Source organism: Fukomys damarensis, unplaced genomic scaffold, assembly GCF_012274545.1.
Source record: "Fukomys damarensis isolate Sample0158 unplaced genomic scaffold, DMR_v1.0_HiC HiC_scaffold_14, whole genome shotgun sequence".
Classification (NCBI taxonomy): Eukaryota; Metazoa; Chordata; class Mammalia; order Rodentia; family Bathyergidae; genus Fukomys; species Fukomys damarensis.
In genome coordinates this window covers 26,789,338-26,806,650 of record NW_022900926.1, presented here as the reverse complement: position 1 = coordinate 26,806,650, position 17,313 = coordinate 26,789,338, and the positions used below count along the sequence as shown (strand labels likewise).

Sequence of the window (17,313 nt, the reverse complement as noted above, 5' to 3'; positions counted from 1 at the left end):
AGGTGGCGGCCAGCTCCCCAAGCTCTGGTTGCCCACCCCCCCCGCCCCCTTCTTCTCTGGCTACTTTCGTTTTCTGGAAGCCTTATCAGCTGTATATTGTTATGTAATGCCAGCCTGCTCTCTTTCTTTAAAGATTTGTTTGATTTTTAGTGTGGAGGAATAGCACTATGCTGGACCCGGGTCCCCGAATAGAGGGGAGGGAAATGGGACATTTGTAATGTGTGTTTGGCCTTGCTGCTACTGAGCGTTGGGTGGCTGGCAGACTTGAGCCCAGGTGCTGTCTCCATTGAGTTGGGGAAGCTGCACAAGGCGCAGCCCTTCTGTGGGAAGGGAGGGTTGCGGTAGGTTTCTAAGTTAGGGATAAACAGACTTTTCTGTTTTTTGTTTTTTGTTTTGTTTTGTTTTGTTTTTCTTGCTGATAAGATGTAGGGCACCTTAGGTTCAGTTGGCTAAATCTTCTGTATAACGTCTCAGAATAACGAAGAAACTTGGCTATTTTAGGTTTAAAAGTGTGAGATACCTAGTGTGCCCCAAATGGTTAATTTAAATTTTCATTCTCCTTCTGTCTTAACGATGTCTGATTTACCACGAGTTTTCTAAACTCTTTATTGTCATTGAAGTTTTGGTAAAAGTGGTCCAGAATAAACAATTCTAGAGCAGGTGAAAGGAGACTGGCCTAGAAAGGAAAAGTGTTAACAGTAAGGGGCAATTTCTAATTCTAGAAACAATACTTTGGGACTTTAGGGATTTTATCTGGAAAAAAAAGTACATGTAAAACTTCATCATTTTTAGAAGAATCAAATTGGCCAGTAGCAACTATCTTCCTGCCAGCCAGTGAAAGGTCTTATTTATTTGTAGCTATTGGGTAAAGCAGTTTAACCATATTCCAGATCAATTTCCATTGATCTGATAAGAGTCCAACATCTGGAATGCAGCTTCTTATAAAACCCCCCAATATCTTGTGCTTGAAGAAAGTTGTAGTAGTTTTTTTCCATATTTAAAAAACATAATGTTTATAGAGAACACTTATTTGAGATTCCTATATTTTCATTATTGGGGGCAACATGACATGCTTCTGCTTGGTAGGGCTAATTAAAAACTTTCGTGTTTGTTTACTTTTGTAAATAAACTAATACTGAAATGTATTAGTGGTCTCTGATGCTGTGCCTGGCTTCTCTTGGAAATACTGTCTCAACGGGAAATGAATGATTTCTTGACAATGTAATACTTTTCAGCCAGAGTCCTCTAATTCTCTTGGGCAAACATTTTGTATCTGAACACTGCTATAATGAACACTTAACAGGACTGAGTTGGAATAGGGGAGAAAGGAGATCTCAGATGTAAGTTACCTCTTTCCTCTAGTTTTGTCTCATAGCCCTCTCTGCCATTTCTGACTGTGCGTGGATTTTCCAAGTGTCTCCTAGGTTAACTTTCATGCACATTTGGGATTAGTTAGTGGAGTCTGTTGGGGACCTGTGGGCTGGAGTGGAAGGGTGTGAGCAGGCATGCAGAGTGACAAGGAGGTGTGCTGTACACATGCTGCTGCTGTTTTAGTAGTCCCCATCCAGAGCCAGCCTCTTGTCCCTACAGACCGGTGGAAACAGGTGGAAGAGGCACAGAGATTCTTGATATTTGTATTTTGCAACAGAATAAACACAGACCCTGGAATAATGAGTCTGTATGTTTAACATACACATGGGTAGGTTTAGTTACAGGTGACTTTCTAGTGGCCAAGTATTCACTGTATCTTTAATGTTAAAAAAAAGTTTTGAATGGATCCATATTGGCAATTTTGCTCTTCCTAGTGATTGTGAGTGGAGACAATTGTCTGATTTTGTGATCGTGTTGCCAAGCTTCAGCCACGAACATGTTTCATGTGGGATGATGAGCGTTTCATTTTTTACATATACATAAATCTTCACTGTGTGGCTAGGAACACACATACCCTCTTACTCACTATCTTTTATTTTCTTTGTTCAAACATAGCTTCTAACCAAACCATCATAAATTCATTTTCATCTCGTGTTCTCTATGATTTTTTCAAGAGTTTCCCAAAGTCCTCACTTGCAGGTTGTTATGGATCCTCTTCTGAGTTGGTGCTGTGTTAACTGATGGCTGTAGGAATAAACATGCACACTGGGAGTTTATTAGCTACTATTTGTATCATCATTTTTCTGACAGCCCTGTGGGAGTCTGTGCATGCATGTGTATGTTTGCTCTCCGTGGGGTTTCTTCAGCCAGGCAGTTTGGGTTTTCAAGAAAATAGGGGACCCACCCTAGTATGGTGCTTCAGTTGAGAAAAATCATAGGCCTATTCAAACTACAAAATATTGTGGTTTTTCTAAGATTATTTGTCAGTCCATTTCATTGCTTTGTCATAAGCATTGTTACTGTTTTTCAGTTCTTTATTCACTGAGAATGAAATTAAATATCTGGAAAAATTAATTTGCTGGAGACTCAAAGAACCAATTAACCACATGCACAAGAAGTGAAATACCAACTGGGTAATTATTAAATGAGAGCCAGAGAAAATCCCTGTATTGTCTATTTCCTGTCTACCTTTCTTTTGGCTTCTGCTTAGTTGTTTGCTAAGTACTTACTCATGGTCCCCGATTTCAATTGCTTAATTTCATGTCTTCATAGTTTTTAATGTTAATAAAATTCATCATCAAACATTCAAATCTGTTTCCCCAGGTACACAAAGACAATTAAAAATATGAAAATCAATATAACACTTAATTTTAGCTTTAGACCTCCTTCTGCACCTCTGCTCTTAGGTTGAATCTCATTTCTAACCTTGAAAAGATGGACAAGGAAGTTTGTCCAGGACAAATGAACTTATTGGAATTTAACAACAGTTGATGCTGTCTCAAACTCCTGGAGAAAGGCAGGGTAGAAATTATTATTCCCACATGGAAGATGAAGTAAGAGGCTTAGAGAGGTTCCGTGATCACTTAACATCATGTCACTAGCTATGGGCAGGCTTTTGACTGTGAATTAATGCTCCTGTAGACAAGTGCTCCTGCAGACCAGGGGAGCTGCTCCTCCTCCCAGTCCAGAGTATGGTTAGAAGCAGGACTTTGGGAAGGATAGATCCCAGGATTCTTACCAGAAGTATGACCCTGGGAAAATGACTTGTCCTTTTTAAGCCTGAGTTTTCTAATCTATAAAATGGGATTGATGTCTGCTTTTACATGGTGTAAAAATTAAGTGGAAAATGTACACCTGTATCCAGTAGAGAGCGAATGTTCAATGAATGACACATAACATTAGAATACATCCAGAAGTAGCCTCCCAAGGACTCTTGTCACCCTTTTCTGAGAGCCTTTTAAAGGGAGGAAGGATATGTGTCAGTAAACAAGTGTGACAGCGATCAGTAGCCCATGGGAGCTGAAAACTTAAGAACTATACAGTTTCTCACTAAAATATAGACCTCTGTGTGAGACCCAGGCGCCTGTGTTTGGCAGCGGCCTCAATCTTGTCCCTGCACAGAGTTGGAGTCCTGCAGGGAGCCTGGGGAGCTGCCCTGATCCAGACCCTGGATTTCATCTCCATTTTTGGACCCGCCATGCCAGAACTGTGAAAACACTAAGGAGAGCTGCCAGAAGCAACCAGATGCAGCACTCTACTCTTTTTATGCAGGTCAGGAGTGCTTATCTTTTGGCTGCCTTCATTGAGCATATGGAGAACTGATGAAAAGTGACAGCATCTCGTAGCTGTGTTTAAGAGGGAAGGGGAGAACTGACTGCAGACTGTTGAGGCATCTCACTGCTTCTTGTTGTTACTAAGTCTCTTATCAAAGACTATAGTGTTGTTTGCATTCTCAGAATCTGAATCTGAAAAGATCAGTGAACATTATGAATTTCTTTCTGTCCAATGCGCACCCATACAGACTACATTCACTCATAGTTGAAATTTTGAAAATAAAAAAAATCTCTGATTCTGAACTATTGAAATTTCTTAGTCTTCTGATCATAGGGACAGTAGGAAGGACAGGAACTGAGAGGCCAAGTGAGGCTCATGTTTTCAGGAGCTTTCCATGACACCAGGCCTGCTTTGGTCTCCCAGTTCCTTTCTGTTACTTCGGACAGTTTGAAGACATTACTGGGATTCAGATATATGAGAAATTAGTACATCCTCAAATTTCTTATCACTAGAAGTCCATTGATGATTTAAAAAAAAAAATTTCTTCTTTTCTTTCCCCTTTTCTTTTCATCTTTCCTTCTTTTCCTCCCTTCCTTTCTTCTGTCTTTCAATTTAGTTAATCCCCTTTGCAATGAATGGTGAATAATTGGCAGTAAATAGAACTGGGGTCATGTTTACCTTGAAGATAGAAGTGTGGTTACCCCTGGTAAATAAAAGTGTCATTTCCTATAATAATGTCTCCATCATAGATAGGATAACTTTTATTATCTAGGAGAAGGTGCTGCCCTTGTAACGTGGAAGAACCTCATCTGTGTTAGTTTTCATTGCTGTAATAAAATACCTGGAATAATTAATTTATAAAGAGAAAAGACATATTTTGGCTCACAGTTTTAGAGGTTTCGGCCCATGATCTGGTGGGTTCACTGCTTTCAGGCCTCTGGTAGGGGGCCAGATGGCAATGGTGGGGAGCATGTGGCAGAGCAAAATTGCTCACCTGATGCCCAGGAAGAATAAAAACAGGAGGTTCAGGCAGAGTTCCACATTCCCCTTTGAGGACACACCCTCAGTAATTTAAGGACTTCTCACAAAACCCCACTTCCTAAAAGTTCTGCCATACCCCACTAAAACTACCCCTGACCAATGGGCCTTTAGAGGACATTCAACATCCAAACTATACCTGTAAGTCGTATAAATATACATGTCATTTCCAATAATAACATCGCCATCATCAGCAAGATAATTTTTATTATCTCATAGAAGGTGCTGGCTTTATTACACTTAAGGATCTTATCTTTTCTTGACCTTCTTATGCAGAACTATATTTAGTTTTCCACCATTTCAGAAAACATCTGCTAAGTGTGCCAAAGCTTTTGGCCAAAGCTGGCCATGCCCTGCACTTTAGTACCCCATGGACTGATACAGATGTTAATAGATGATCCTCAGAGTGTACCATGGAACATTCCCATTTAACACAGAAAATGGAGTAAAGGACTTCTATAATCTGCTGTGGTTCCACAAGAATGGTAGCTTAAAAGCCTTATTAATGATCTCTTGACAAGGACGTACTAGTGCATTCATTTACATACATAATCAACAATATAAGTTACATGCAGGCGGGGCTCCTTTTTGTTTTGTTCACTGCCTAATCTCCAGTCCTTGGAACAGTATCTGGTGCACAGTGGACTCCCAGTAAATATTTGTGTTTTATGGAAATAATTGTAATATTCAAACACCTTGAAAAATAATTTCCTTGCGCTGCAGTTTTTGCACTTTATAAAGTTGTAGACATTAATAAAACTTTTAATTAATACTGTTTTGTAGAATACTTAATGTAATGCCTTAAAACTTTATTTGATATAATTCTGAATTTGGAATCATACATTATCCCTTTTTAAATGTGTTAATTAAAGCAGAGTAGAGATATTTTCTTAGTTATTTAGAAAACCATTGTGGTACTGGGATGTTTACTCGGCTAATTGAGTCTTCTTTCTACTGTTTATTTTTGACCTAAATACGTTAGGCAAATAAATCACTCAGTGATACACATGGATATTTTGAACAATCACCAGCTCCTAGAATCATTTTTCATTTTATAGGTTCTCGACCTTTTATAGGTTCTTGGACACTGAATAAAGCTCTCAAGTATACTCAAGATTTATGTGTTCGCTCTAGGCTACTGAGAAGTGATTCCATATTACGCAAGCAAAAAGGACACCTTTAAGTTCCTAAAATAGAGTAGTGATAGTTAATTATTTAATGGGCCATATCTGCATATCCTGGAAATTTTTTTCCTTTGCAGTACAGTGTTGTGCATAATTTATTCATGACAGAGTTATTATGTCTTAGCAAGAGAATTTAAATTAAAGATTTCAAGGAAGTTCTTCATTCTTTTGTACTGAAGTTATTTAAACAGAAAGTGATGCTCACTCATCAGATGCTTACAATGAGTAACATCCATGAATTTGGGATCCAATAAAATGCTGGCTCAGGTAAAGGTTTGAGACCATCTTAATGATTTTACTTGTCTCTTCTCTAAATATAAAGGTTGGTTCCTGTTCAAGCTTATTTTTATAACTGGATAATCTTATAGCTTTACAATATTCGTCTTTTAGAAATATTAATTTGTAGAGATTATATATAACAAGTGTACAGTTTTGAAATAAAATACTGTGAAGGGCACCTATGAAACCAAGACCCAGTCCAAGAGCAACATCAATGTCAATACTTTTTAAATTTTTAAGTAGATGCATATGAGTTATACATATTTATGTGGTACCATATGATGTTTCAGTTCATGTATGCATTTTGAGATGTTCAAATCAGGGTAAGCATATGAGTCTCCACAAAAATTTATCATTTCCTTCTGGTGAAAACATTTAAAATCCTTTCTTTTTGCTTTTTTGGAATATCATTTACTAGTGTTTTTTAATCTATTCATACCCTGGCTGTTTGGGACCATTCCCAACTCCCTTTCCTCCCTGAGACTGTTAACAACCTGAGGTTGGTCATTAGCAGCACCAGAATTCTTTTCCTTAAAAATTTTTCATGTATGCATTCCCAAAAAATAGGGTTAGTATGACTTATTCTTTTTTTTCTCATTACGTTTATTGGTACATTTAAAGCAAACAATACAATTACATTTATCATTGGGATCTGTACCTTTGCATGATATGTCTTGGTTCTTATGTTTTCCCCATACCCCTGCCCTCCCTTCAACCTCTTCACCCTTTCCTATTTACAAAGACTTTGTTTCCATTTTTTCCTTTTTTCACATTTTTTTCTTTTCCCTTATTTCTTTTCCCCTCCCCTTCCCACTTTCCCTTTAGCCATTTTCTTCCTATTTCACACTACCAATTATACCATTTGAACCTTATTTACACTTTTAGTTTTTCACACCAAAGAAACTATTCGGTATTTACTCAAGTGTGTCCTATTTATTTCACTTAAGAGTATTGCCTCAATGTGCATCCATTTAGCTATAAATGTCTCTAATTTCTCATTCTTTATGGCTGAGTAGTACTCCATTCTATTAAAAAAAAAAAACAAAACTTCTTTATCCAGTCTCCAGTTGATGGACATTTGGGCTGTTTCCAACTTTTAGCTATTACAAACTGGGCGGCTATAAATGTGGGTGCACATATATCTGTGGTATGGTTCTTTTATTCTTTTAGAAAGATACCCAGCATGTTATTCTTAATGTAGTCATAATGTAGTCTTTTTTCTTAAATAATAAGATAGCATCACCTTGATGTTTTTAATTATGTGATAGAACCAATTTTTAATTGAAACAATTTAAATCTTCCTGAAGACTTGCAAGTATATTTCACTGAACTCTTGTATAGTATTTGGAAAGATCCATCACGTGTTGACATATTTCTGTAATACTCTCTTTCCCTCAGTCTTGCTCTGTTCTATTCTTTCGTGATTCACTGATATATAAGTTGCAGGCATCATGCCCTTTCAGGTCCAAATACTTCAGCATGAAACTCTTAGTAGAAAGGATATTCCCTCTTATAAACGCAGTAATAGTATCAATTTCAAGAAGTGACATAAATACACTAATCCATGTTCAAAATTTCCCATTTATCTCAATAGAGTTAGGTTCAACTTTATCATCTTAGCATTTGTTTTTATTATCTAATAAAGTTATTATCTAATAACTTATCTAATAGTTTTTATTGTCTAATTTATCTAATATTTTTTTTTGCCATTGCCTTCTTTTAGCTGAAGTGTATAATATTAGTATTCTATTTTATCTTTAAAAAAATTTTTTAAGCTATGTTTCTTGGTGCTTTTTTGAGCTAGTTGCTTAAGAGGTCATAATATGTAACTTTAACTTATGATCTACCTCCAGAAAACAATATTGAACTTCAAAAATAATGAATGAAGTTTAAACATTACAATTCTCTTACTTTCTCCACCCTTTGTATTCTTATTGTCCCATGTATTATATCGATGCATACTCTAAACCAGTAATATTATCTTTATGTAGTTAATAGCACTTAAAAGAAGTGTTAAAATATATGTAAAATACATAAAATAAAATACTTTAAAACAAAATATACAGTAGAAAATATAAAACATTGTAAAACATATAAAATATACAAAATATACAAAATTTTAAATGGACTTTATTTATCTCACATATTTAAAATTTGGGGTAGTCATTGTCTCTTTCATCTACATAATTTCCCTTCAGCTTAAAGTACTTTTTTAGATTTCTTATATATAGTTCTGAATTTGTGATTTTTTGGAGATTTTGATTTTGCCTTAATCTTAAAGAATATTTTCACTGGAATATAGTCTTCTATGCTGTTAGTTTTTTAATTATCAGGCTTTTGATGATGTCAGTCCACTGTTTTCTGGCCTCTTTTTTTTTTTTTTCTGGTGAGAAGTTAGCTATAAATTTTTTTATTTTTTTTTATTTATTTATTTTTTAGCATTTATACCCTATATCTACTGTGTGATATTTCTCCAGCTAATTTTCAACAGTTGAAATTTGGTATGTCTATGTATAGCTTTCTTTATATATTTATCCTGCTTGGTGTTTGCTGAGGTTCTTAGAACTGTAAGTTGATATCTTTCATTTGGAAAATTTTCACCCATTATTTCTTCAGATATGTCTCTTATCACTTTCTTTTTCCTTTCCTGGAACTCTGATTACTTACACATGTTACCATTTTATATAGTCTTCTATGTCTTAGCTATGTTTTTTCTACTTTTGTTTTTCCTTTGTGTTTTAAGTTTGGATAATTCCTGTCAGTCTGTATTTAAATTTACAGATCTTATGTGTCTTTGCTATTTTAATTTTTTAACTTGTACCATTTTTACATTTCAAAAATTTAAACTTTTCATAGTTTTCAGTCTTCTGCTGAACTCTTCATCTGTTCATGTACATATTTTTCACTAGAATCTTTAACCAAATTTATATGGTGCTTTTAAAGTTCTTTCCTAGTAATTCTAATATCTGTGTCATTTCTGGGTCCACTTCTTTGGACTATTTATTCTCTTGACTAAGGGTACTATTGTCTTTCTTCTTTGCATGTCTTATAATATTTGATCAAATGTCAAATATTATGTGTAAAAGAATTACAGAAATGACAGTAATTTCACCCAGGTTTGGTCATGCAAGCCTGTAATAGCAGCAGTCTGGAAGGCCGAGGCAGAGAGTTTTCAAGCTCAAGTTCTCTCTGGATAACTTAGCAACTTAGAGAAGACTTTTCTCAAAATCATTTTCTTTTAAGTGGCTGGGGATGCAGTTTATTGTGAAGGTCCTGGTTCAATCCCCAGTACTAACTTCCCCAATTTCAGTAATTTAAATTGTTTTAGTAAATCTAATTTGTATCAATTGATCTCTCAGCTAATATGCTTGGGACTAGAAGTATTTTGGATTTCTTATTTTAAAATGATGGAATTTTCACATGTACTGTACATAATGAGATGTAATGGGGATGAATTTAAGCACAAAATTCCTTTTATGTTTTTTATGTACACTGTATTAGCTTTCCATTCCTGGAAAAAAAATTGCAGACATATTCAAATTAAGGAAGAAATTATTTATTTCAGCTCACAGTAGAGGGTTTAGTCCATGATTTGCTGGTTCTCGGACAGATGACAGGGAAGAAGGACATGATGAAGAAAAGGTGCTTATGTCAAAGTGTATGGGAAGCAGTGTGCAAGGGTGGAGCCAGAGAAGGGGCCAGAATCCAGATATAGACCCCAAGTTCATGCCCCATGATCCACTTCTTGCTACTGGACCCCACCTTCTTATAGTCTATTCAGCTGTAAGCTCATCTATGGGTCAACTCATTAATGAGGTTGGTGTTCTCACAATCCAGTCACTTCTCCTAGAGTGTCTTGATCTAGTCAGGTTGGCAATCAAGATTAATTGGCATGTACTCCTTAGTCTTGTAGCCTGAAGGTCATTATGTAGAATAATTTTAGAGTGCTTGCATTTTGACTGCAGCCCGTCTCTGTGGTCAGGCGTGCATTTTCAGTTTGTGTCACAGCATGCAAAAAGCTTTGGATTTTGAATTTTTGGATTAGGGATACTCAACCTGTGATTAAAGTGGGTGTGAGTTTGGGGGAGGTTTTGTTAGATTCATTTCATCACTAACTTTCAATATTTTGAAGGCAGAATCGAGACTTTCCTTGTAGCAAGTTTTGGGATCTGAACTCTGGCTAAGCTGAAAATTTATTTAGGTTTTCTAATTTCAGCACTAGTTTTTTGAAGTGTGGAAGATAGCTTTTTGCTTCTCAGCCTGATTGCTAGCTTTTTAGCTCTAGCTTTCTAAACCTCAGGATGTCTCCTCTGCTCTCTGCCTTACCTCAGCTTTTGAGGGCTTTTGTCATGGCTGGGGAGGGGGTGGGAGGATGGGGGCTGGAGTACCCGAGAGAGACATTCATTCTGTTTTTATTGTCTGACCCTTTCATGCCTTAGTTTTGGGTAGATTCCATAGCCCTGGCAGAAGATGTCTCCCAACTCTCCTGTTCTCCCTCAGTCTTTGGTGTTACTTCTGTGTGTATGGTGAAGATCAATGGGAAAGAGCTGGCTAGTGGTACAGCCTTAGTCTGTGGCCAGGCTCCCTGGAGTTCTAACCCATATGGAAGTCCACATGTAGCCATTGATGTTGGTTATAAATTAAGCTGGTTTCTCCTCACTCCTGTTTCTGGTAAATTTTTGTTTTTCCTGCTGTTTTGCTAGGGATGGAAGCAGCTGTTGGCCTTTTTTTCTCTTGGGGAGAGCCTGCCACATTTAGGTTTGTGTTCTCGGCTCTCTGATACATTTTTAAAACTATGCTTTTGAGCTAATCTGGCTTGTTCTCATTGCTAGTTTGGGAGTGATTGCTCTAATAACTTCAACTTGTGATTTTTAAAAACTTAGTACTGTATTTCTCAGATACACTTATATCTTACTGCACGTATATAATTTGTTTTAACCGCTATCAGTTGTGATCAAATTAAACATTTTATTACAGCAAAAAACACATCACCATTAATCCCCCTTGCCTTGGACACACTCCACTGCTCTTGCCACCTTCTGAAGCAGTTGTGGAAGTCCTTTTTTGTGAGAATCTGTGGTTGGGTTCTTATGGCAGTTTTCATGTCTTGAAAATCCAAAACATTTACCTTTCAAGGTCATTTTGACTTTGGGGAAGAGCCAGAAGTCACAGTGCCAGATCTAGTGAATAAGGCAGATGAGAGCACACATAATGTTTTACTAGATTATCTTTTCATTGGATGGCAGTCGGCAGGACCATTTACTGTTTTTTGTTTTTTTGGTTTTTTTCTTTTTTTTTTTGGTACCGGAGATTGAACTTGGGTCTTTGCACTTACAAGGCAGGCCACCAAACCACTGAGCTAAATCCCTGGCCCAGGACCATTTACTGTATTTTTGATCATGCCTCCTAAAGACACTCACTAAAAAGGACTTTGAGAACTGCTTCATTAAGTGGCAAGAATGATGAGATAAACATGTTTGAAATGAGGGGGAGGATTTTGAGGGAACTTAAGGGCAATGCGTCTTTTACTGTAAGATTTTTTTATTTAAACACACATCATATTTTTTGATCACCCTTTGTATGTGATTTATGTAAATGTGCTAAGTTAATTCTTTGTATTTCTTTAGTCCTTCTTTCTTTGACTTCATACTGATTCTTGGCAAGTGCTGATGTTTTAAGGTAGACTATACAAGACTGTCACTTCATAGATTTTGATCTTCTTGAATGTGATCTTACCTAAGATAGATCAGGTAAAGGTACAAGATCCCAATGATAAATGTAATTGTATTGTTTGCTTTAAGTGTACCAATAAACTTAATGGAAAAAAATGTGATCTTACAATGATTGTGACATCCAGACCAAATGCTTAGCTCTGGATCCCTGGGAGACAGTTTAGTATGCAATTCAGTGGCTTTTATGTGATGAAAAAATAGTTTTCAAATTGCTTCATCCCAACAGTCAACTGATCATTGATTGAAGTTATATATAATTAAGAGTGAGGTTTACAGAAATAGATCTCCTTCATCTTCTAAGCTAATGTTTGTTTTTCTTCGGTTTAAAAAGGCTTTAGAGCTTTCCCTCTCACTTGTGATACTTCAGGTTTTGAAGGTCTTCTCTGAACTTGTGCCTTACTTATATTCATCCCCTTATGCCATGGGTCTTCTCATGTTGCTGGTTGTCATTGGAGTCGGACAGAAGTTTCTGATTGAACTAGCAGCCTTGAGTTCTCTCTCAGTCCTGCCATCCTTGGTGGAGAGAAATCACTTCCTCTGTCCTGATGGGACCCAAGACAGTGTGACGGTCCTGCCTGCACGTGTGCTTGTTTCCCTTTCCCCATCTCCATTTCCATCCCTTCAGTCTGAAGAAATTCTCTATTATCTTTTTTTTTTTTTTTTGCAGCACTGGGGATCAAACTCAGGACCTTAGGCTTGTGAGGTAGGCATGGCGCCACTGAGCTAAATCCCTGGCCCAGTTCTATATTATCTTTAACTTCCACCTACTTTTGCCCCATCTCTTGGCCTTTTCTACCATTAAAATAGACTTCCCTGTCTCTCTTTAGAAATTTAAGAGGTAAGCTTGCTTTTGACTGTAAGGGAACCTTTTTACTTTATAACAATTTAAGCATGTCTTAACATTCCAATTAAAAGCAGGAATAAGGCCATTCCCGTACATCTTCACAGATTTTAAAAACCAACTTCAAAGTCCATGGGAACTGGCATTGCTGTTGACATAAGAATGTGACAGGGCCAGCAGGCAGGGCAGCTGATAGAGGAGGGTGTAGCCAAGGGCTCTCTGGCTTGATGCCATCTGCCTTGAGAGAGTCTTATCAGCAGGGGAACTATGGTCTAACTCCTTAGGGAAGAAGTTAAGCTCTATAAGTCTATTTCTTTTGGTGGTTTTCAGATGCTTCTCATGAATTCAGGGCAACAGCTTATTTTAACACCAACTACTGGAGTCTATTTGGAGCATTAGTTCTACTTGCTAAGAAATGACTGCCTCGCATTGTACCGATTGAGAAATAGAAGAGCTCCCCAAAAGCAGTGTTCCTGACCACTTCCTTGGCAAAATCCAGTGTCCTTTTCTCAGTGTTCATTTTTTCCTTTCTCTCAGAAGACACTGTGATGTTTTCTCTTTTTTGGAAACTTGCTTCCTTTGGCTTCTAGGATGTTATTTATTTTTTCCTTTCTCCTGTTCTCTCCTTGAATGTCATTTACTTTGTTCTTTCCCTTCTACCTTCTTAATTTCTCTAGTGGTCCCTCTCACCTTTTCAGATACAGCTTTGGTCCCTCCTCTTCCCCCTGCTTGGAGCACATTTCCTCACATTTCCTCTCTCCTCTCACTCCCAGGAGGCACACCATTGACTCCCCAGTGCTCTCAATGAAGACTCTCCTGGTCCCCAGAACTGTGACTGGGACATGCTCTTAATTTTCACTCTTTCTCTCATATCTTCTCGCAGCAATGCTACCAATCTTTTTCTTAAATTCTCTTGGATTTCTTTCTTCTTCTACTCTCTGCCTGTGTTAAAACCCCCAAATTCCCTTCCACACAGAAATTACTTGGACACCTATTTTGTGGGAAGCAGAATCCATACAAACCTGTTTAAATTTGATATTCAAGTCCCTACTCTCTTTCTAAGAACTTATCAAGTGTGATAAATGAGGGTCTCCATTCCCTAAAGTCCCATCTGTGATTTTGGAAGGGAATGAATGTGGTTGTCACTATTATATATTAGAAAGTCCAATCTCGTGGTTACCGAGGATGCCAGGAACCTGGTTTACTTGCCTCAGTGCACTAGTGCCATATTGAGGCTTTTCGAGGAACAGCCCTTGGTGGCATCATGGCAACAGAGCCATGCTGTCTGCCCTACAGGTGAGTGACTTGGCTACTAATGATCCTCAGTGATTTGATCTTTTGAGGAGGCCACAGACTTATGCAATGAAGGCAGTTTATCATCTTGAGTGGTCTTATTTTGGGGTCTTTTAATGCTATGAATTTCCTGTACATACATTCTTGATGCCAGATGAGAGCATTTAAAGCCAATGTCAAGTTAAATTTTGCAGCTATATATGGTCTATTTGTCTTTCTGATCCAGGAGAAAATTTGTTTACTCAGAATTACCTCATACTTACTAACTTGATTTGAATTTTCCTGATTCTTTTTAAGATTGCAACCCATGCAAATCATACTTCAGGATGGTCCTGGCAAGCACATTCAAATGTTGATTACTAATTGTATTTTGGAGATATACTAAGTTTGTCTTCGTCTTCTTATTCCATTAGCTATAAGCATATTTTGCACGGATAGTTCAAAAGTTTGGAAACAGGGCAAGGTGTCAGTAGTGAGCAGGGTCCCAGCCCCAAGGCAGGAAGCTTCATGCCTAAGGAATAGGAGGGGCCCAAAAGTACCAAGCTAAGCTGTATTTCTGGAAGTTGAAGGACAGGGTCTCAAGGATAGTGACCATGATCCTGTCAGCACAGGGCTGAGGTGACCAGTGCTGAGCAGAATGTTGGGTGGAGCAGTAACCCCACTGTGGGGGAACAATCTCTGATTGTAGGTAGAGCTATTGCTGCCCTGGCCCCTCTGGTTCCAACTTGAGGGCCTGCTGAGCCAGCCTTTATTTGTGAGGAGCTGAGGCTGGAGGCTGAGTTGCATTTGACATATGACTCAACTTCCTGCTCAGTGTCTAATAGACCTGTCTCCACCAAGGAGAGTTTTAAATATTTCATTGCTTTTCTCCTTCTCCCCACTTATGACAGAATAATGGACATAATTACTGACATAGAGAAAGCTTGAAGGATTTTCTTCTGAGTCAGAAAGACTGTGATGACGTTTTGTAAGAACACAGTAGATTGTATTAAATTAGTGTTGTTTCTTTATTTTAGAGAAAACATTGCCATTCTTATTTGTTTACCTTTTTTGACCAGAGAAAGGAATTCTGTAGTTACGGGGATCCCTCCACAAGTAGGTTTCTCTTTGTGTCTACACTGATCAGCACAGCAAAGAGGAAAAGCTCTGACTATGCACTGTACAATAAACACAGGCTGGAGGTTTGCCAAGTAGCTTGCTCATTTCCACACTATCTATAGCCAATTAGGTTAATTCAGGCTTCAAAGAGAAATGGTTTTGATTGGAGTGTGTGGTCAAATACATTGATCAAAATGATGAAGACATTTGTGAACCCATGCAGGGGTTTTCTGCAGGGAACCTGAGCTGATTCTGTCTATCAGACTTTGCTTCCATGATTGATGGGATTTAGAACAACGGATGATGTTGTCCCTCTGACCAGGAGACTCATTTTTTTGCTTCAGGACACCTTTTGATTTTTTTCAACATCTCTCTACAAAGAGTTTTTTGTTTGTATTTTTCAAGTCAGAAAATATTTACTGAGTGCCAACACGAGTCAAAAACAAGGTAGTATGTATTGGAGATATAACCTGTCAGACCCATCGATGGTGCATGCATCAGGATGCTGTTGTTTGACATCAGTGCCAAAGTCAGTATTTCCTGAGAGTTTGGAGAAGCACTGGGCCATGACGTAAGAGAGAAAGGCAGTTGCCTCAGTTGTCACATGCACTTGGATGTTTGAGGCCTTTGTTCAGGCAGGCTTTCCTCTCTCCTCGTAATTTTGGGCCTTGTCCCTCCCAAGCATTTTGTTCTAAGGTAGAAAAGCAGTTGTTGTTATTGTCCCTTATGTTAACCCCCAGAGAGTTAACAGGTTTGTGACTAAGAAAGATTGGAAGGAGAATGTTTTCCTGTGCTTGCTACCTGGGGCAGGAGCTGACGCATTCCGTTGCATATCACATACTTGGTCTTCCTTGCTCTCCGTGAGCCCATCCTCAGACACCTGCTGTTGGGGTGACCTCAGTCTCTGTGTCACACACAACTCTGGCAGGATAGGCCCAGCCAGGGTGGACTCACCAGTACCCACCAAGTGACTTTGAGAGGGGGTGATAACACCTGGTACAGCGAGCATTTTGTGCAGAACCACTTTAGTTTGTCATCATCCAGGCTGGGTGAAAGCCTTTCAAAGCCATGGTCACTGAGAAGTTTACACACTCAACTCCCTTCCCCACCACGGCCTGTAATTTATATCAGAATTAACAGGAAAGCACAAATTAAGTTTTTCTAATTGCAGAATTCTGAGCAAATTCCTTGACGCTGAACTTCTTTCATTTTTTGTGCTTCCTTATTGCTGCCCTACACTACTATGGTTTCCCACCAGGCCAGTCATTGGAGTCTCACCTACAGAGCATTGTCGGATTGTGGCAAAACTCAAGCCCCAGCCCTCTAGCCCTTTTCTCTGACCCTACCCAGGGCGAGAAATGCTGCTGTCCCCTTTAGAGTTGCTTCTGCCGCTGTGTGCCATAACCTGGAGTGTGCCAGTGAGGATGGTGACTGGATGTCCCCCTCTGTACCCCATGTTCCTGGACAGGGGGCTTCAAACCTTTAGAGAGTAGCCTACGCTGAGCAGTGGATCATCAAGATCCAGGGCACCTGGAGAAGTGAAAGTTTCACAAAACAGTGCTTACTCTGGCCGCACACAGTAACCTCTATTTTATTCTACTCTCTTGTTTTATTTTAGGATATTTTACTTAAGTGATGCTTCTTGACCCAGTAACTTGATTCCACAACCAGCAACCTACAGCTTGCTAAGCAGTGCCCAACCCCACAAGTCACTCCCACTGCCACAGATGCTGGCTTTTCTCACACTCTTGTCTTCACCCCTGCTGTGTCCTCTGCTTAGAATTTCTGCCTATCTCCAGCCACGAGCCTGTGAAATGCAGTATTTTGTAGTCTGACTCAAGCATATATGGTTCAGGAAGCTTTCCTGACACTGCAAACAGTAGTCCAGCCACTCTTCCACAGTTCCCACTTTCTTCCTATGATTCTAACTCATAGCCCTGCGTGTTGGGGTCGTGGTGCATAACTTTGCCAACCATTGGCCTGTGAGCTCACTGATCCCAGGCCTTGTCTTATTGGTCTTTGTCTCTCATGCATCTGGCCCCTAGTGTGTGACTTAAAGTAGGCACTAAGCAGTATTGCTAGACCTGCATTGAAAACACTAATGCCCTTGAACAGGGGAGCCAACTGAAACCAACCTTAAAACCCAGGCACCTCCATTTCAAGGTTCCCAGATAGGTGATCTTTGCATTAACTTCAGTCATTA

The 17,313-nt window shown here is 38.6% G+C and overlaps 1 protein-coding gene across 3 annotated transcripts in view; it reads left to right on the top strand.

Moving 5' to 3' along the window:
* Zdhhc14 (zinc finger DHHC-type palmitoyltransferase 14) overlaps window positions 1–17,313 on the top strand; it is a 271,332-nt gene that overhangs the window by 805 nt on the left and 253,214 nt on the right. The gene's annotated exons all lie outside the window — the stretch shown is intronic.